At 40.1% G+C, this 20,746-nt stretch overlaps 1 protein-coding gene across 4 annotated transcripts in view; it reads left to right on the top strand.

Moving 5' to 3' along the window:
* The window catches only part of AKAP6 (A-kinase anchoring protein 6), a 293,258-nt gene that overhangs the window by 109,972 nt on the left and 162,540 nt on the right, over positions 1 to 20,746 (top strand). The window lies entirely within an intron of this gene.

The following is a 20,746-nucleotide window of genomic DNA, read 5'->3' on the forward strand; positions in this document are numbered from 1 at the left end:
TTCAAAATCCTTTAAAATTCATGAAATATGCATTAAAGGGTGATCTTGGCATCTAAATGCTAAATCTGGTATCTGCATTATCTTCTGCATTATCAAGCTCCATAAGAGCTAAGAAAAAAGGACTTTGTTTTATAACTTCAGTAAATGCTTCGTACAATGTGTGATTTCTATAACTTTTGAAGACATTGGAAGCATTATGACTAGTAGAAAAGTAGTTGAGCTAGAGATGTTTGAGTATCAAGTCAGGGTAGAAAACACAGAAAGAGAAATTTCTTCTTAAACAAAGGAGGGAGCAGCAGCTGTCAGCCTTGGAACAGTCAGGTCTGAAGGGCAGCGCTTAGTGATTCAAGTTGTCCCCTCCATCCTGATGGCTGGGGGTTGTCTTCCAGACTGATGAAAAAACTGCCTTCGTAAGTGCAAGCTGTTTCTGTGCTTAAGTTTATGTAGTGCTGAAAATTAGTCCAGATGAAACTGACATATACAGAGCCCTTCATTCTGTGCAAGCAACAAATCCCAGCAAAGCTGCTTGTGTACACGTAAGATGCTGTCTTTCAAATGATACTACAAGAGCCTGTTGAAGGAATGGAATTGTTGAGTGTCTAGGGACCAGCTCCCTCCACTAGACGCTGACTAGCATCCTTTTGGCAAGAAATAGGTGACAGAGAACCTTTTTGCATCACCCTCTCAAATTGTCATGTTTATTTTTCTCAAACTTTTTGAAAAGGTAATTCTCTTTTTGGGGGTCATCTGTCTTTGTATGATTCCCTGCAGCTGCAGTTCAGTCCTGCCATGATGGAGGAATAAGAACCAGCTGTAACAACTGGCTGCAGCTGTAAACACCTGCTTCCTCTCCATACACATCCTCTCCTCACCTCCTCTGGAGAGTGGATTGAGCTCCTGACAGCAATTAAAGGTAGTTAGCTGTTCTCTGGCCAGAGTAAACCCTTCTAGCTGTTGATTACAGCTGCCACTCTTGTCCTTGACGAACTTTGCTACCGCTGATGCTGCTTTTTCTATAATTTCTCAGTGTTCCTGGTTGTGATGAATGTTTGGGAAACATTGATCATGGAGTTTGAAAATAATCTTATGAAGTATGTTGTGGGAAGGGGCTCAGAGTAGAAGAGAAGGGCTTTAAACAGAAAGACCAGATGCAAAGAGCACTGCTAGGAAGAGAGCTAGCTCAGAGACCCATGCCCTTAAAAGCAGCACACAAGAAAGTTTCATATTTATTTCATGCTAGCTACACAAAATGGCTTGAAAATGTACTTCCTGAATGGTGAATAAAAATAATCAAGAGAAAAGTTTTTAAATGTTTTGCAAAGCAATTATAATATTTTTAAGAAATATAAGGTTTTCACAAGCTGCTTATTTACCTGCTATTTACTGCCAACAATTTTTCCATTGTTGCTAGTAATGATATCTTCTGCTTGTAAGACCAGTGAAGAACCCATTTTTCAATACAGGAGCTCTTACCAAGGTAAATCCTGCCTCAGTAACACTATGGTGCCTTGCTGAGGTACTTTAATTTGACATAAGTAATAGAAAAGTAGAAAATTCCTCCCTTATGTGATGTTATGAAGTATTGTAAACAAAATCTAACTAAAAATACCATACCTGTGTCCCAACTGAGTCCTTTGTTTTGCTAGATCTCCTGTTTCATAATTCCCTAAGCAGAGTATTAAAAGTGTGCCATTGCTTTTGTAATTATCATCATTTGGCATTTACATTAATTCTGTTATTTAAGAAAAAGTCTCCAACTCAAAAAGAAGTTTCCTAATTGCATGAATACATGTCTTAGCAATAATTCAATACTACTTTTGTTAGCGGTAGTTTTGTGCTAAAGAAGTCAGATCTGAAATGAGAACTTAATTAAGGACAGAAAAAGCATGCTCATGCCCATTAGTAATCCAGTTACACTGCTGCAAATGTCTAGCCTAATATATTTTATTTATAGAGATTGTAAAACAAAACTAAAATAACTCAACCTTTCATTTTGGGATAACAACAGCTTAGAAACGACTGGCAGCCTCAAAATAATTGAAAGTCATATTTTAGCTAGGTAATAGGGCAAACAAGGAAGTTTCAGTATTTTATTATGATGGGAATAATTCTGAATTAGTATAAATCTGGTAATATCTTGATAGTAAGCGATTTGCTGAGCATATGCTAAAGCATTTATTGGAAGCCTTATTCATTTCTCAGTTACATGGAGGATAGTCGTATGCAGAAAGTGATAAAATGTAGTTTTTCATACCTGCAAATTATGCAGATGTCCTTGCATGGGTATTATTGTGCTGTTAATCTATCTGTCTACCTACAAACAGAATTCTGCTTGACTGGCCCATTTGCTGTTACATAGGATCACTTTCTTGCTTTGCAATAAATATTGCATACTCTTGCCATATTTTGCCTCACACTGCAGCTAATTCTTTGGCACATGCTTCTTGTGCCTTTAGTACTGGGTACCTCCATTCTGGGGTACGTAACAGTTTCTGTGGCAGTTCCTTGTATGTTTCAGAAATTACTTTTTGGAGTTAAATGTGACAACGAGTGATACCAAATTCTGAATGTTCCTCTTATTGTTAAAGTATAGTTCAGCTTTTAGTACCTACCCAAACGAATTTTTAGAATGCAGATTAAGCTCTGTAGTTTCTGTTATACTAACTGGAGGGGAAAAAGATATAACAACATCATTCTCACAGGTAAAATCAATAGAGTTCTTCGCTATAAGAAGATGGCTGATTGTCACTTCTCATATGTAACACTAGGACTCCATAGTATCAATTTCAGAAAGCTTTAAGGTTTACTTTCTGTAAGAAAACTAAGTTTTCCTTAAAATCATACTAATAATTGGGTTGGGTTTTTTTTCCATTTTTATGTACAAACTGAAAAATTGGAAGAAAAAACTGATCTTGGGCTGATCTAATGACAATGCATTTTCAATCATGTGAATAAAATAATAATAACAATAAAAACCTTGTTCAGGCAGTTTTATCTCCTTCTCTAGAAAGCAATACTAGATTGACTATACTGAGATCCTTGTGCTGTAATCTGTGGTCACTGACAATCCCGTCTACTTGATTTTGAGGGCTCTATTACAAAGGGTAGAAATGTAACCATTTGCAAGACACTCCATTTAAATGAAGATGTGTTTGCTTTGCAGGCCCCAGGGTTAATTGTATGGAGCAGATTGCCCATTTTTTCCTGTTATACAGACTTATGGCTTGTTTTATCGCAGGCTCCATTTCTGTAAGAGGCAGCTGAATTTCCTCTGCAAGAAGCAATTTGATACCTATCGATCCCATCTTTTTAGCTTATCACATTTCATGAATTTGCAGTCAACTCCATTGGCTCTGTATTTTGTCTGGGGAGCCCAGTCAGCCTTGGCACTGTTTACCCACCTTCTTCATGCGCTAAGGGAATAAAATAATGCTGCTCTGCATGTTTTTCTGCTGTGGGTTAGAGCATGCCCCAGGGATCCTACAGCAAAGAGCCAGAAAAAAGATTTTGCTGCCCAGTCAGGGACCCCCTCACCCTCATGCAACCATTTATCCCCTCTGAACCCAAGATGCCTCAGTGGAGCAGGGATTAAGGGCCCCTTTTCCAAATTATTGGAGTAACAGGAATAATTTTCCTGTCTAGGAGGAACTAAGGATCAGCGCAGTCTACAAAGGAGGGTGCAATACCAGAGCTAAACTTGTTAGTGTGACAAATAGCTTGTGCGTTTGCGTGGGAAAGATTTGCATTTTTAGAGGGTAGTCACAAAAGGTGACTAAACAGTAGTCTTCTGCAAATGGTTAATGGACTTGGTAGAGCAAGTTTTTACTGGAGATATGGCTGGGAGTCCATTTGGGCAGTGGAGAGCCAGTTGATTAGAAAATATTTGGAGAACTAACACAGGGGAAAGAATTTGTGTTGTTTAGATTGAAAGGGGACAGAGTTGCTTCTAGGCAGAGAATGGACTGAAAACACACCAGTACAGTTAAGGTAGAAGCTGGATTGCTTTAGGGGAAGCAAAGTTTATTTCTGTTTGGAGGTGATTTTCATGATTAGGGGGGAAAGCATGCATAGAGGATAAATGAAGTTTGAGCTGTGGGGTTAAGGTAGTGAAAAACTAATAGGAACTGATAACGCTGATGGGGCTTGGTAACAAAGAAAAAACAGAGAACCGAAATCAGTAATGACAGAACGGGTGGAAAAAGCAAAGACAATCAACAGGACACAAGACTGGCTTATTTTGGATTACCAGATAAAGGATTTTGAAAGTGTTGTAGTGCTCCCCTCAGCCCTCTTGCTTTCAATAACTTAGTAACAGTGTTTCTAATACTGACGCTCTTAAAATAAATGGATTGCATATTTTTCCTAATAGATAGAGTGCTTTCCAACATTTGTTCATCTCTGAATCTTACTCATACTGCTTCATACAATTTAGGTTGAAATACTGCTCTTGGTTGATGACCAGTTTATAAAAAACGAGTGAAAGAGGTATCAGATCCAGAAATTCCTTGGCAACTCTGCAGTTTTCTCAGCAGTCTTGCTGCTTTGTGCAGCATAATTGAAAATGTCACTACACATTTTGTACTGAGAGTCAAGTTTGTGCTTTGTTGTTTTGAGTCTGATGATACTCCCCTGCTTTGAAAGCCCATCCCTCAGGTTTTTTTAACCTTAGCTGGTTAAACTATTATTAAGCAGCAATGTAGTATACATATGGAACTCTCACTTTTACTCAGACAAATACTTCTTTGCTAGAAGATGATATTGAAATACAGTGAACCTTCTGTTCCTCCAAAACAGTTAGTTCCTAACAGTTTGCTTGAATTTTAAACAGCTCCTCCAAGTACATTCACTTTTCTTTGGCATTTGCTTTACCACAAATAGTCTGAGCAAGTTTGCCACCAGCAATCTTTGCAAAACCAGCAAGTTCTATGTAAGCTGTGCAAATTCTGAATTTATAACTTTACATCTAAAACTGACTGCAGGAATTATGCTTCCTTAATGAAACACATCTATTGTGAAGCACATGCTTGTTCAGAACTGTTTGAATTTCCAGAATGATTTGGCAGTGAGCAGTTTTAGATCAGGGATTTTTTACATTCAGTATTTGGCAAGTCATTCCAAATAATTTGGGGGCGGGGAAGAGAGAGAAGGAGAGAGAGAAATAGAAAAAATCTGCTCACAAATAATTTTAGTAGCATTGATTTGAGGGTATGTCTTTGCTAGTATCTAGAACTGATTGTAAGGGATATGTCTACAACCAATGTTTGGCTCGCATCTGATGTGAGACCTTTGGCTGTAAAACCCCTCCCGATTCTCTCTTCTTGTGTACATAGTTGGATACCACATCTCAGCTCAGGGATGGCTACTAGCAGCTTAGATAAACCGAGGAACAGCTGCTTTTGCATACATGATTCTGTGAGCCCTCCTCTTCTATTCTAATGCAGTCACTCAGATCAGCTTTAAGTGACCGCTGGCTTTACAGCCCAGAGTCATGTCTTAATCATCTGTATCACAGCCTAGCCACAAGCCTGCACCAGAGCCATCCACATTATTTACTTGTGAACTGGAAACTCTCTAGAAATTGGTCAAGGATTACTTCTTACCTTCTGGATCTCTGCTAATAGGCAAAAGGGTGCAGCAGAGCTGAAGATGGAGAGAGGGAATGGTAAGACTGCAAGAGGTGGACTTCCTGCTCTCACTGTAGCAAAGGACAGGCTCGAAGGTGAGCAGTAGGTGCCAGGTGACCTACCTGGAAAGCCAATAGAGGCTCCAGATTTAAAAGGGACACAGTGATAACTTGGAGAACTAATCAGTATCTACTTTAAGACGATCTCATGATCGACTCCTTTCTATCAGTGCAGAGACAATCTTTATTGCTTGGGATTGTTCAGTGCTTTCAGTTCTCTCATGGAAGTAGGGAAAGGCAGTCAGAAACCATTGAAATAGGTTTGGAAGCTTTCAGTGATGGCACTAGCTTTCAAAACATGGACAGAAAGAGTCAAATTGCTATTGGGAACGTACTTCAAGGTGCGTATGGCGGTTTAAGAGGAATCTTCTTGTTGTTCAGGACTGAATCCTCTATAACTGCTGTCTTACAGGGGGCAGGTACTGGGGAGAGGGTTGTTTTTTTGTGAAAAGTTTGAGATAACTTCTGAGCTACCCTGTTAACTAGTTACTGTATTGATTTTAGGGCTCCTTGAAATGCCACCATTAGTAAACAGAAAACTATTGAATTTAAAATTGTGTTTTCTAACATTCCCTTCAATATGGTAAATATGGAGGGGTGAGAGAGGATGCTCATTGCTTTATATTTTCATAGTGATATGCCTTTCCCAATGTTTTAAGGTCTAGCTGTTCTGTTACATAATATACTTAGGCTCTTGGATACTTATGTTTTATGTATCTTCTGCAAGGAAGTACAGGATATTCCAGAAAGAAACAGTATACCAAAATCATCATGCTCTATTCTAAATATTTAATTATTTAAATAATACATTGCTACTAACTTCTACCTAAATCAAATTCCAGTCTATCTACTGTTGTTAACGCATCATTGCCTTAAAACGTGTACGTGCTGGAGATGAGTCAGAACAAGAGAAATGTTCAAGGTCTAGAGAGGATTAACCTGAGAAGAAAGATCAAGTCCACTTATGTAAGATTATTGCATAACTCCTCAAAATATGTTCATATCTTTTTCTTCTTCTGTATCTTTATATGTTTTGACAGCAACTGGTTTTTGTTCCTTCATCCTTTCCGGTATGTTATGATCAGGAATGAAACATTAAATCATGCTGACTCTTAAATCATAGTTGTCATCATTAGGCATCAGAGTGAATATAATTTGTGGTAAATATGGACAGGAAACTGTCTCCCAGGGGCTTGTTTCAGACTGTCTGTATACTTATGCAGGTATTTGAAAGCTATCTCTTGAAAGCAACCAGAAAGGCAAAAAATTGTTTTCTCATCCTTGCTTTAGGTTTTGGAGCACAGATGATAATCCTCACAAACAGCTCAGCTGTCCTTAGCAAATCAAACTGGAATCTTATCTGAATATTCCTTTATTGTTAGTAAAGACTTATTTTGAACACTGATTCTCATGTGGGTCAAGTAAGGTTACCAGAATGAGGGCTAGATTTGCCTCTGGTTTCCCTTGACAATATTTGGAAACTCTCCAGGCTGACAGAGGGAGAACCAACAAGCAAACAGATTTTTGGTAGTAGACAGTGTAGATGTTCATGTCACAGTAACTTAATATTACTAATTGTTTTTTCCCTCCTGATGCCAGCATCTGACTACATGAATGTTTCCTCATTGTGCTGTACAAGACTAAAGACACACAAGGTAATTTAAAATGTAAATCCTGCTGCACTGTTAGCAGCAACTGAACTATAGCAGCTAGCATAAAACTGGCCCAGGTAAGTCCAAACTAGGGTCAACCTCATCCATGCTTTGCAGTGCAAATCTCCTACAGCTCTCTTGAGGTACAGAAAACCAGAAAAAAATAGTAAATTTGTTAGAAACAGCAAAGCTTTTGGGGTTAAAAATAAAAAATAGGAAGACAAAACAAAAAAGACCAGAGATAGTTTTTATTATATTCTGTAAACATATCCAAATTTTAGGATGAAAAAAGTAAGTCAGAATTAGGGTCTAAAGAGGGTGTAAAGGAATGCCCACTAGAGACCACTGAAAAAATAAACTATCTAAAAGAGAATGTAGATGAGCTAGGAGGCAAAAGAAAAGCAATTAATGGAGGAACTAATAGTGACAGGATTTCTTTGGAGGCTGCAGGTGAACGAGAATCGAGTGCGTAACAGGAGGCTAAATTAGGAAACTAGAGGAATAATAATGGAGTAAAGAAAAGAGGTGGTGAATCTTAATCTCTCCTCGCTGCTGCCATATTTAGCGAATAGTGGCAATCACCATTTTCCCTGTTTTTAAACTCAGAAATTTTAAGTGCAAAACAAGTTAATGGGTCAAAGAATTATAATATCTCTTGTGAGGTGACAGACTTAATCTCTGCTGACCAATTCGCCTTGAATAATAGGAAATGCTGAATTAAACGTTCTGATTTTGAGGGGCAATCGTGGTCATTATTTCTTAAGTCATGTCAATGATACAGCAGAGATCAATATATTTAGCAGTTACCCACAAGCAAATAGCATCTGTTCTATTTTAGTAAAAAGTGGCTTTTTCCTTCATTTTGGAAAACTTTTAGACATGGTGATATATCGCCCTCTTGAGGCCAGAACTTGTTGCTGCACCTGTTTTACAGAAATTTTTTTAAATTTGCTTCTCAAATGAACGAGACTCACAACTTTACAAACGTAGTTGTTAGAAATGCAGAGATTAAATAAATTATAACCTAGAATCTTTCCTCCTTATGAAAATCTTTTTTGCTTTAGTGTAGTCTCCAACAATTTTTTTGGCTATGAATTTTATTCCAACAAATTTAATGTTGACATACTGTTCTGATTTTAAAAAGTAGTAATGTGTGTATGCCAATTTATTAAACTTTTAAAAAATATAACCTGCATGTGCACTTCTACAGATTTTGTGAAATATATTAAAAAAAATAAAACCTATCCTCTGCAAAAAATTTAGAGATGTTGTCTCCCTGCAAATATAACTGCCATTTTTATTATTATTTAGAGAACTATAGTTATATTATTTTAAAAAGCAGTGTTTAATCCTGCTTTGTGACCATCAGGCCAAGAATTTAGTGGCTTTCTTCCTTTATCTATCCCTTACTGGCTAACTTACTGAAAATGTTATGTAAAAAATAATGAATTTAGTTTTTATTTAAAAGGTACTGAAAATCCTGTGGAATTAATTTTGTGCCATTGTGTAAAGGTATACAATTTGCCTAATTTCATTCTTTTAACATGATTTGTTCTTTGTCTGGGAAAAGGTAAAATTTTTGGAAGTGTACAAATCTCTGTTTAATTGACATCATGACATAGGGCCGCTTTGATTTCAGGCTACAGGAACAACCATAGTGTATGTGTATCACGTGCACCTTTCAAGGAATTAAATGCTGGGGAATGAGGTTCATTTCTAGCGACTATGAGATCAAAGAGTAAAGAAATGTTGGGACCAGTTAGGGGAGGTGCCAGCGTGGCTCCATTCGAGCGGCCTCCAGCGCTGCCCAGCACACGTGCAAGGTAGCAGCTGACTATCGGCAGAAATAACAGCTGTACAAGGGCGTTCCACCCCCAATCCACTGTCTGAAGCCCAAATACTCAGGGTATGCAAACAAAGGAATGATGGCCATCCATAATTCTTCAGAGCAGAATAAAGCTGTATACTAATATATTACAGAGGCCATTATATGGAAAAATTGCAAATGAGGATTAGTTCATCTTTTGGCTGCAGTTCAGCTCATAACCAATACATACATTAGCTGTAAAACAATCTGAAAATAAGGTATGTTGCCAACACAACATTTAAAATAATTATATGAAGAGGCAATGCAGTACTTCCAAGTACCCTTACATCACTGTAAGTTGCTTCAACATCAATAGTTATATTGGCAGCATTTTTAGAAAATGCACATCAGACAACTAGCTTCACTGAAAATGAAGATACTGATTATAGACTCACATTATCCACAGAGTTTGGATCAAGGTTGCTGCATAACAAACATTTCATACTGAAAGAAAGGGGACAGTTCTGATCGGGAGATTTGATTTTAGGTTTATCTGTAGAATAAATAACAAATTTGCACTTATGAACAACAGGTCCTGAACTAACTTCTACATTTTCTATTCTAGTTTAGAGTTGCTTAGAGTGGACAAAAAAAGAAATCTGGGACTGTGAAATAGATGTGAATATACTGCAGCATTGTGCCACTATCCTTTAAACAGAACATAGCAACTCATTTTGGTGCCTGGTATTTTTACCAAAGACAGGCCCCTCTCCTGTGCTGTGCTCAGGGTCCCTCCAGAATCCAGACACTCCTTCCAGCTGCTGTTGCGGAGTTGAAATCCCCCTTTCTGGGAGTTACTAGCATCATCTTTCTTAGCTCAGGCAGATTTATTTGCTGTTCTTGTCCTTCCCTTGATACATCGCTGGCTACAAATTTCTGGAGACATTGTGTTCATAACTTGCTCCCTGGTTTACCAGCTGAGTGAAACAAGAGTATGTGACCTAAAAACATTCACATCTCTTAGCTGATCTCTAGATGTGGCAAGTCTTTGACTTAGACAGGGTCACATAAGGGTATAATCTAAAAAGGCCTCAGTTTAGGATATTTGATGCTGTGATACATAAAAGAAACTTAAAACTTATCCTGTACTAGAAGATGTTTTGGGCACCTATCTTTATTCCCTGGCTGCTGCTTAGGCCTCTTGGATTTTATGTAGAGAAGAAATGACTCAGAAAAAAGTTATTTTAAGAGTAGTGAGAGTTTCTGTGAGACATGACCAATAACAAAAGGCATCGCTTTTTGTGAATAAATATATTTTCAGAAATATATAAATATATTTTCAGAAACATGTTCAATCCTAGTAGTATAATGAACTTCAAAGACCAGATATGGATGATCATTCAAAAGTTTGTACATTACTCAGCTCACAATATCACGGTTGCTGACTGTTCTGCTTTTAACTCTAAGAGCTTTTGCCTGCCTGTTTTATTGCCAATGACCCAAAGAACATCAAACTTTTTTTTTTAACTAAATAAAAAGAACAATCTTGTCCTTTGCTTATATTTCCTCCTCCTCTATTTTCCTCCCTGTTTATGCCCCATTTCCTTATTGTCTGTTCTTCCTTCCTGTTTCTGTCTCATTTTCAGGGCCCTTGGTATCCTTTAACTCCTGTGTTTCTCCTTTCTCCTGCTTTTACTATTCACTCCATAGTTTGAATATTGTTTCCTTGGGAACCTTTTCCCAGTCAACCTCAAAATTTCACACAGACAAGGGATGCTGAATGAGATGAGTGCTAGACACATGTGAATACAGATTTACACTGCAGAGGTTTTCTGACAAAAGCCAGTACTGATTAGAACAGTGGAAAATATTTACTTCTTTAACCAATATATCTGTGTCTGCATAACCCAGTGGCGATAAAACTTATTCATGTAAAAGTGGTGGGTTTTTTGTCATTATTACTTTCATCAGTTTGAGAGGATGCTTTAGCTTGCACAAGAACGGTTTTCAGGTGGTATAAATTGTCTCCACGAGAGGGCTTGCGCAGGCTGCGTTCCAGCAAGCGCGTTCTTTCCAAGGCCAGGCTGCAGCTCGGTCTTTGCCGCTGCCATCCAGCACTATGGCCTGACGTGGAACTTGAACAATTTGAAATATTGCCTCGAAAATAACTAAGATTCAAATTAGTATGCATGATAACTTAGGAGACAGATAAGCAAAATTATTTTCTGTCATCTAGAATGTGAAGGCATATGTAAAATTTTTCCATTCGAAGAAGGATATGCTAATTTACTTATTTACTTGATTCCCAGGAATGCTTTGAATATCACACCACTTTTGAGATACAGCACTGGCCTCCCATATTTTCTCAGCATGAACTCTGCCCTCGTCTGAATGAATGCAGGAGGCCTAAAACCTTATCTGGCCTTGTGCCTGTTAACATTACATCTCAGGTAGAAAGCACGGCCGTGTCAGTATGAGACGAGATGAGCAGCCATTTTGTATGCCCGGCATTACTGCCATCAGAGCAGATGGCATCTCTGGAGGTTTACAACCAATCCATATTGCTGTTAAGTTCATACCAGATGATTCTTTAAATGATGGATGAATTAGTCTTCCCTTTCCCCTCCCTTCTCTCCACCAGTCCTTCTACTCTTGAGCACTTGCAAAGTCACAATGGCGCTGGCCTTTCCTATGCTGCTATATAACATTCATATGCATAGCTATCTTGGCCTCAGGGCTACATGGATCTCTTGTCCCCAGCAGTGTCCTTCCAGCCCATGGATTTTGGTTCTGTGGTTCTAGGAGTTCACTGATCCTTCAAAAGGCTGGGGGAAATGTTACCAGTGGTGTTGGAAGCTTGTCTGCTATCTAAAAATATACCTCTCAGGAACAGGGTTTAGGAAGCATTTGGCTTACTTTTCCTGTATCTATCTTTGCCCCACAGTCAATCTGCTGATAGTAAGAATGTCCCTTTTTAGATCCTGTAAGTTTCAAATAGCAGTGGAGGCCTTGTGTAGGTGTAGTTCTTTTAAACAGAAAGTAGATCTTCACCTTGAGCAAAAGGTAAGACAAGGCATAGGGTAAAGAAAGAATTATGTTTGTGGCATCATGGAAAGGTTTAAGTAATCTACAGAGATACATTTAGGAATGATTCTTAATATTCAGATTAGCATAACCTGCTCTTTGTCTAGAAGCAGAAATAAAATCAACAGTCCCATGGGGGCAGTGAACTTTTTATTGCAGAATCAGGTTCACTGTCTTCAAATATAGTTATTTTTAATGGATTGAAAAGTAACACTTTGCACGTTTCTCTGTATCATGCTTTTTAAGCCTATCCTACCTTTATGGTTCTGGCTCTTCTACGTAGAAGGCTTTAAGAAACTGAGAACTTCTTCAAAAATCTTCTTTGCCATTCCTGCTCTAGTCAGAATACAGTATGGAAAAATAGCTTGGAAATGTTAGCAAAATCTGTTGATTTAGTAGTGGACCAAAAGCTCCAGAAAAATTAAGAGTACCCTATCATCAACTTTTACGGACAAAGCTAGAACTGAGTTAATTTGTAGTGTTTTCCTAGGCTAGCAAGAACTGTGCTTTGTTGTCCTCACTGTTTCAAGACTAGAAGTACTCTCAGCTTTCCAGTGAAATCTCCCTGAAAAGTTGAGATATATCTGACTGGCTCTGCTCGATATAACTCTATATTTTTATACATTAATCCTTCTTGTTTTCCAGCATCAGAATGCATCCTGGGGACTCTAAAACCAGGAAAAGTCATGAGCCAGTGAACATCCTGTGCTATCGCTTTCTGTTCTGTAACTGTATAAATCATGACCGATCAGATAGATGCCCATTAGGGAAAATACATCCAATAGTAATTTCTAATTCTGTGTGTGGTAGTTGGGCACAAAGCCTGGAGGTGGCACTTATGAAAAATTTGTGTAATTTAACAGTTGGTCTTAAAAATGCTTAACTATACAGTATAAAGTAGAAGACGAAGATGTGTCTTTACATGGATGTCCACTAAGAAAAGTTTTTAATCTTTATCTTTTCCCTGTTTGGAGGGAACAGTTAAGTCACACATTCTTATAGGCTGGGGTTGCTGAGTAAATGTGGCATTTCTTTAGCAGAAAGCTACTAAGTTCTATTTCTGAAGTGTTTGTGAATGAATGTACCCTGAACTGCATATTAAGTATTGCCACCCTACTGATGTGTTTGGTCAGTCGTATGTTTCTGAGAGGTCATTGTCTGCCACAGAATCTTGACAATATCACACAAAGAATATTTTCCATTGTGGCATCTTGGTTCCTTGGGGATCCCTAACATCTGTACTGCTAATGGTTTTATTGTTGCCTCTGGGTCTAACTCCAATTAAATTGACCATGGCAGTTTGTTGCAGCCTCATCCTCTTGAGTACCTGGATTTCTTTGACTTACCTTTGCCTATGAAGAAAGTGCACTTTTATCCTTTTGAAAATAAAGTCCATGGGCAGGAACATGTTCCTCCTGAGACTAATATGCAAGTCCTTTTGTGTGGTTAGACAAAGGGTTTTCTTAATGCATTCTGTGATAGAAGTGCCCTTAGAGCCAGCCCATCCTTGTACACAGACCCCTCTGTGAGCTCAGTCTTTTTGTAAACTGGGAACAAACTTGACAACACTGCTGCTTGCAACAAAATTGGGCATTCATTTTTAAGCACACAGCCTCATAACCAATTCTTTTAAGAGAACTCCCTTTGTGTAATAAAAGGGAAGGTGGAGAGAAAAAAGGTCTGGGGTAGAGATTTAACAAGCACCGTTGTCTGGTGCTTCAACTCTGAGGTTTGTGGAATACAGTAGACTTGCCACCATCACTCTTAACTACCGTGGCAGACGATTTTAGTATGTTTGCATTTAACAGTTTGGCGCGTCTCTTTTATTCTGATTTTAATCTTAGTTCAAGTCATTAGAAGGGCTTTGTACTTTTACAAATGCAATGATCGGAAGTGCCTTAAGTGTAAGCCAGCATGTATGTTAAATGAAAATGTTAGACTAAGAAACTGAGCGGTGTTAACACTGCACAGCTTAAAATTACAAGCCAAAAGGTATTGAAATAATTTTGCTACCTGTGCCATGTAGGTACCGTAAATCTGGGAATTTTTTTCCATAAAAAGCAAAACCAAAATTTGGCCTAGGATGAAAGCCATAAAACTTTTCATAATGGTGTTAACTGGATGCAGTTTCATCCTCTGTGTTTTATGGCATAATTTTGGCAATGTTAATGCTAGCTTCCTTAAGTGCACATGTCCAGATTCCCCATCTAAAGGAGTCTCACATCAAAAAAAGTACTAAAAACATCTAAGATACTGCTGCTTTTAGTGTACCAAAAAAAATAAGAAGTTGCATTTTTTAATATAGTAAAAATTCCATGTTTTCACATTCTTTTTTTTGGTAACCATAAATGTGCTATCTCTTAGGCTAAAGCTCAAAATTACAGAACTGGGCTTTAGTCTGTTTCCATTCTAAATGTGGTCTAATAAAAGCTGGATTTGTAAAGTGATAGCTGCAGCTGAGATGGAAACTTCCTCCTTTCCCATTCCATTCAATTAATGAAAGCTGAACTTCAAAGTCTAAATGAGATCATTTGAAGTGCTAAAATTATTGAACACCAGAACTGTTTACTTTCCTATCTGACCAAAAAAAGAGAGAGCTTGTAATGTAAAATTAAACCACTGAAATGAAGTTAGGAAACTTTAAAAGTTCTAGTGCAAGAAGTGGTTTTAGCTTAGTTGAGAGGCATTTGTGCATAATTTTAAGTGACTCACTTGATAGTCACGCATTTTTTTCATGACTGTGACAGTAAAAGCTTTTCTGGGAGGTCTTAGTTGTGTGCTGCTCAGAAAATTGCAATCCAATGAGAATATATATGTCTGAGCAACACCCCTGACAAGCTAAGAGAATATGCAGGGATATCATGAGGGACTGGAGCCTTTCTACAGTACCATAAGCACTTATGTAACCATCGCTAGTTTTGTAGTTGTTATCAGAAGTTTTTAAGTTGGTCAGCTGCTTGTTATTTTGCTGAGAGCCCATAATATTTCTCCTGGGCTCTACTTTGTCCTTCTTCGACCATGAGCATTGGCAGTGCCACCAACTCCGGGGGACCATCTAGCTAGGGTCAGTGGTACCAAAACTCCTTTGATTGACTCACTTGACGGCAGTACACATCAGCTTTGGGGCTGCTGCCGCAAACTAGGAAGTGGGAAGTTCATGGATATCTAAAGGAGGTCGGTCTTTGGCCAGAGATGGGGTAAGCTTCTGAAGCTCAATGGGAAAGGGCAGGAGGGGACTGTGGAAGCTGGAGAGACACAGGGAGCGAGGAACTCCTGGGCCGTGCCAAGAGGCAGTAGCGAGGTGCAGGTAGTGAGCACTGAGATGTGCTGAACAGTTGTCGTGAGTAGGGAGGAATATGCAAACAGGATCCCGCAAAACAGGAAAAAGGAATGGAGTCAGGCACAAACTGCTTGGGATGCCAAGGACTGCCTATTTCTGTGTTCATTTTAAGTATTTAATTTTTCTGACACACACTTGGGATAGACAGAACACATACAGTCCTATTAAATGTAATGAATTGCATGTGAGACTTGTTCGTCTGACCACTTTGGTAGGCCTTGCCACCGTGCTCCAGGGTTTCTCGTACTGGCAGCACACCACCACAGCTGCTCTCCCACTCTGTTATCCCACATGCCGGGCACAACTAGGCTGCCCAACCCAAGATCCTTTCACCAGTTGTAGTGGTTACAGGGAGCCCTGCAGCCCTGTGCAGCAGCGGAGGGATCTGTATCTTTTGTATGCCCTTATACTTCACAGAACAAGGGTGGGAGGCACACTTCCAGGTGCACCCTTCCTCAGCCCGATATCCACGCATGCCTTTGGCCTCTAAGCTGACCCATCCCTGCCCTTTTTGGGTGACTCAGCAAGTGAATTCTCATGTCTTACAATTCAAAAAATTTGAGTGTTCTGGTCATTAATGAGGAAGTCTCAGGATATTTAGTTAAATCCCATCAAATTTATTTTTAATTGTTCAGTTAATTAATTAGTTCCTTAATTCTATAGAACAACTGAATTAAGTATATTTTCATTCTATAAGACGGCAAAGCAGGCACACTGAATTACAGCTTTCCCCCCGCCAGTACTTACAATTGTCTGTCTGTTTCATTCTTACCCGTCCAGAGCAAATAGAATTAGACCACAAAAAATAACTTTGTACATGCCAAATTTCAAATGAAGCCATTTTTGCTCTAGCTTTGTTCAAGGATGTGTGATTAGAACTTTATTCCTCTCCCTAGGAAAATCTGTAAAATTGTCATAAAACAAAAGGGAAAGCTGAACGTTTTAAAGGTGAATGTTTAAAAATTTTCTGCATGGGGTATGGGAAGAGCTTTATCATTATTTGCAAACTTTACTGTAGAAGTTGCTACAAATCATCCAATAACAATCCATAAACATTTGTTTCTGCACTAAGCAGCATAGAACAAGAATAGCTTTATGCTGTGTCATGAAGGGACTTGAGTTTTTTTAGTAACATCTAGCTTGCTAGCACAGTACAAAACTATTACATTTGCAGAACTGAACCAGCTGGTCAAAAGGCAGAGACTGGATTATACTGGTGCTCCTTTTTTTCTGTTCTGTTCCCCTCTTTTCTCCCTGAGGAATTCTTGTACAGTAATTTTTAGCTTCAATGTGGCTGACTATGGGTTTTCAACTTCCAAGAAGTTTTGATGGAAAATACAGTAGTTTAATTTCCCATTACCAAAGCATGAGTTGGGTAGATTTTACAGTATTTTCATTATAAGTGTGATACTGTCTAGATCAGACCCTTAAACTAATATAAATCAGCATAGCTCCACTCAAGTTTATACCTGTTGAAACTCCTTCCCACCTGAAGAATGATGAAGAAAAAAAAATCTAGAGAAAGAAAAACATAAGTTCAAACAGAGAAAGCAGAAAGGTAAGAAGTGTCTCGGAAGGGATGTAAAGTGGTTTCATGTGCATCTGGATAAAATGAAGAAAAAAACCTGAAAAATATCCTGTATTGGTTAAAATTTGTCATCCTATGAATTTTTTTCTTTCACTGGGTACTCCTGGATTTGGATTTAGGATTGCATATTAAGCCTCATCCTTTGTTTTGGTATAATTTATGTTGTAATCTGTTTTTTCAAAGCGTAGTTTCATGCTCTGATGGAGTCTCACAATAGATTTTCTGTATTGTAAGACAACGTTTTTTCCCTATTATGTTTTAGAACTTATTTTGTCTAAAGCTTTTATTTGAAACACATATTCCGGGAAATATCCTAAATGATGAGAAAAGAAACTATTGTAATGCAGTTTGTGTCCCTGAGTACACGTACATCATTAATTGCATTCTGTTCCAACTAACTAGGCCATCTTGATTACGCAGCAATGACTCCGTGTTGGTCAATGTGTGGAGGGGCAGCGGCCCGTCAGTTGGCAATAAGTTATGTTTTGGACTTCCCCTCTGTTACGAGGCTTGAGGAGATTGAGGATCCGGATTTATGTTTGTGACAGGGCTACATGGACCATCGATACTGCAGATGCTCTTTCTCTAAGTATGAGAGAGCAGGCAGCCTCCTGCCTTTGGCTGCCTGGGCCAGCTGGGTCAGCAGAGCGGAACTGTTTGTACCAGACCTAGGCTACAGCTGACGGCGAGAGCTGGCCTGGATCTCAAAGCCTGTCGATAACTACGCCTTGACAAAAAGTCAAAGGCAAGAAGGGAAAGTTTGGCATCAAGAGCGAACTGTGGTCTCGTCCCTAACTTCAGAGCCGCTGCAGTTGATTGTATTTGCATAGGTTTCAATTTCCAATCTGGAGCTGCCTCCCGGGCAGGGTTGAGTCATGAAGCTGGTGGCTGGGCGATAAAGGTGGCTCCTTCCTGGCTCACGGGCATCAGGCGGTTCAAAGAAATAGGATGGAATCATAGGCACTGCTATGAAAAAACCAAACAAACGGGGCACTGTTTTGATCATTAAGTTGTGACGAAGGAAGCAGGAACTGCGTTGTCACAATTTAATCTTACATACAATTTGAGATAAAAACAGTTCTCTATTTCATGTGCCTTCTAGCGGCTTGAAACACACCGTCTGTAATTCTGCTACGATGTGCGCAGCCAGAGGCACGGCCCGCTTCTGGTTTTTGCCCCACCGCTCCACCGAGGAGCGTGTGCCCGGCCTGCGGGGCGGCACCGCGCCGGGCCGCTGCCCGGCCTGCGGGGCGGGGGCGGCCGCGCACCTCGCGGGCAGCGGCCGGGCGGCGCGGCGCCGGCAGGTGGCGCTGTGGGCCCAGGCACGGCGGGCGGACGGGCGGCGCTCCCTCCGGCGGCGGGCCCGCGCTGCCGGGCCTTGCCTTCCCTTCCCCTTCCCATCCCTTGCCTTCCTTTTCCCGTCCCTCCGCTATTTTCGGTTTCTACAGATGTGCTCTTTGGAATGGTTTCAATAAAATTTTATTGCCGTCATTTGAAAAATAGTAGGATTATTGTGATTTGTGCTGCCTGGCAGAAGAAAATCCGCCGGGGCTGGCCGCGGCCGGTGCTCCCCTCTGCCGCGCGGCTCCCCTCGGGCACCATGTCCCCAGCCGCGATTCTAACGTGCCAGGTGGCACTGGTGCTTGCAGCCTTACCTCTTTTTTCTCAGGCAGCTGGGCTCATCGTGGTTCTGTAGGAGGCTGTATCTATATTTTTTTTTTCCAGGCCCCCAAACTAGCCCCCAGGCGTTCCCTGCGCCCCACTGAGGCCCGCTGGGGCCCGCAGCCCACCTCCTCTGTGCGGCGAGGGGATACACGCCAGGCTGCTGGAGCCTGCTGCTTGGGAGTTTCTAAGCACCAACGTGAAGTAGCAGACATTAAAACACGGGCACGTTTTGTGAGAAGGCAGAAGTAACTTGGTTGCTAGTAGTTGCTTTTTATACTGGTGCAAGCCTGCGGTGTTTCTGAGCACCCTTTCTGAAGGCATACAGACATCGAGTACTGCAGGCAGATGTTATACGTGTCTGTCTCCGTAAAATACATGACGCATATACAAGAGAGAGCCTTTCTTCATTTTTTTGTGCTTACCATATCACCTTGTCTCTCAAGGACAGCACATTGCTAAAATGCAGGCAGAGATTTATTGGAGGGACTAGAAGGACTTTACTCCTCCTGCTCCTCTTCCCCTCGGCTCACATCTCCCACTCTGCCAGTCTGGCATCTCTTATGCTCCACTACGAGCTGAAAGCAAGCAAGCAATGGAGACAGGGGAACATCTTGCCCCCACTCTGTCCTATGGCTTGACGTGGGGAACATAGTCCTCGTGGCATGGCCTGCTGTGGGAGAGAGGAGATGCAGCTACCTTCATTACTTGTCCCAGAGTGGAGGCACGTTGTCTCAGTCACCATATCCACTGGACTGTTTTTCCTGTCTTCCTTCCCCCTTTCTGTAATGTCCTGATAAACAGCCTACAACAAAACCCACAGAATAGCAGTTTTCTTACTTATAATGCTTTGAGATACAGTGGATTCCATGAATAGAGACGGCAATAGCCTCCTTCTCATCCTGAGGACTCGTAGGGTTCACTTAAAAAATAATAATAATTAAAACAAAGTCTTCAGAATGCCTCAGTGAGTGCTGTCATGCCCACAGTATGCACTGGAGCATCCTGCCAGAGGCTAGTTTTGGTTCAGAAGCACTGCCACTTCAGCTGGAAGCCAGGAGTTGATTATTGGACCCTGCTTCTTGGCACGGCATTGGGCCAAAATGATTCTGCTACCATGAATTTTGAAGGAAGTGTGGCTCTGCTTGGTCTGGGTTATTACCATTGCACTTCTTTGCGTAACGCGGCTGCACACCAACTGCTCAAACTCCTGTTTCTGTCTCATTTAGCATTCCAATTTCATGTGCCGCTTCGGAGAAGGGGATTTGGGCTCCTGAGTCAATCAGGAATCTTTAAAAGTTTTATGCTTAGCTTGCTTTTAGCTATCTGAATGGACTAATAATTACCAGAAATCATTCCATAAATAAAGTGGTGAGAGTGAGATACTGTGTATACTGAGTTGTTATCCAACTGGAAATTAAAATCCTCACCATGCTGCAAAATTCATAGCTAATAACTAATAGCATAACCAGTATTAGACCTAACTTAATCTAGTTTTATGATGCTTGTAATAGATGGACATTCCTCTTCAGAGTTAATTTTCAGGGTGCTTATAAACATCATGGTCAGTTTATTCCATTTACTCTCTTGCTTTCTGGTGGGTAAGACTTCAGTAAAATTATCTGTACTCAGTATGTGCCTATAGTATCATCCAATCATGTAAATTCAGGGGCACTATTTTTAATCAGGCAATATAATTGGTACTAATCTTGAAATAAATAGTGCTCCTGAGAAGCAGGAGCTCCTGTCTTCTCGGGAGCACCATCTGTGTGGCTCATATGCAATCAGCAATATTTATATTAACTGCTATATATTCTGCCTCACCTACTGTTTGATTTCTTCTCTCTGAGTCTCATCCTATGAACCAAAACAGGAATCAGAAGACCCAAGTTCTGACAAGTAGTTTCTTCCCTCAGCCTACTGATGTATA

The sequence above is a fragment of the Aptenodytes patagonicus genome, chromosome 7 (assembly GCF_965638725.1).
Source record: "Aptenodytes patagonicus chromosome 7, bAptPat1.pri.cur, whole genome shotgun sequence".
NCBI classification, from domain to species: domain Eukaryota; kingdom Metazoa; phylum Chordata; class Aves; order Sphenisciformes; family Spheniscidae; genus Aptenodytes; species Aptenodytes patagonicus.